This window comes from Arachis hypogaea, chromosome 15, assembly GCF_003086295.3.
Source record: "Arachis hypogaea cultivar Tifrunner chromosome 15, arahy.Tifrunner.gnm2.J5K5, whole genome shotgun sequence".
Classification (NCBI taxonomy): domain Eukaryota; kingdom Viridiplantae; phylum Streptophyta; class Magnoliopsida; order Fabales; family Fabaceae; genus Arachis; species Arachis hypogaea.
The window spans coordinates 23,767,775-23,768,629 of record NC_092050.1 but is presented as its reverse complement, the minus strand read 5'-3'; the positions used below and the strand labels follow the sequence as shown (position 1 = coordinate 23,768,629).

Below are 855 nucleotides of genomic sequence, written 5' to 3'. Positions count from 1 at the left end.
AAGGCACAACTCTCTGTAGAGGACCTAACCGAAATCTTCAAACTAGAAGAAGACATGGCAGCCGAAAACAACAACAATGCCAACAATGCAAGGAAGGTGCTGGGTGACTTTACTGCACCTACTCCCGACTTCTATGGGAGAAGCATCTCTATCCCTACCATTGGAGCAAACAATTTTGAGTTTAAGCCTCAATTAGTTTCTCTAATGCAACAGAATTGCAAGTTTCATGGACTTCCATTGGAAGATCCTCATTAGTTTTTGGCTGAATTCTTGCAAATCTGTGACACTGTCAAGACCAATGGGGTTGACTCTGAGGTCTACAGACTTATGCTATTCCCTTTTGCTGTGAGAGACAGAGCTAGGATATGGTTGGATTCACAACCTAAAGAAAGCCTGAACTCTTGGGAGAAGCTAGTCAATGCCTTCTTGGCAAAGTTCTTTCCACCTCAAAAATTGAGTAAGCTTAGAGTGGAAGTCCAAACCTTCAGACAGAAAGAAGGTGAATCCCTCTATGAAGCTTGGGAAAGATACAAACAATTGATCAGAAAGTGCCCTTATGACATGCTTTCAGAATGGAGCATCAAAGGAATCTTCTATGATGGTCTGTCTGAACTATCCAAGATGTCATTGGACAGCTCTGCTGGAGGATCTCTTCATCTGAAGAAGACGCCTGCAGAAGCTCAGGAACTCATTGAAATGGTTGCAAATAACCAATTCATGTACACTTCTGAAAGGAATCCTGTGAATAATGGGACAAATCAGAAGAAAGGAGTTCTTGAGATTGATACTCTGAATGCCATATTGGCTCAGAATAAAATATTGACCCAAAAAGTCAATATGATTTCTCAGAGTCTG

The 855-nt window shown here is 41.4% G+C and overlaps 1 non-coding gene across 1 annotated transcript; it reads right to left on the bottom strand.

Annotated features, from left to right (window-relative positions):
- Positions 1-459: 459 nt before the first annotated feature.
- Positions 460-567, bottom strand: LOC112753876 (small nucleolar RNA R71). Its single transcript, XR_003178239.1, has one exon. It is a non-coding gene; the product is annotated as a small nucleolar RNA R71 (small nucleolar RNA).
- Between the last annotated feature and the right edge of the window lie 288 nt (positions 568-855).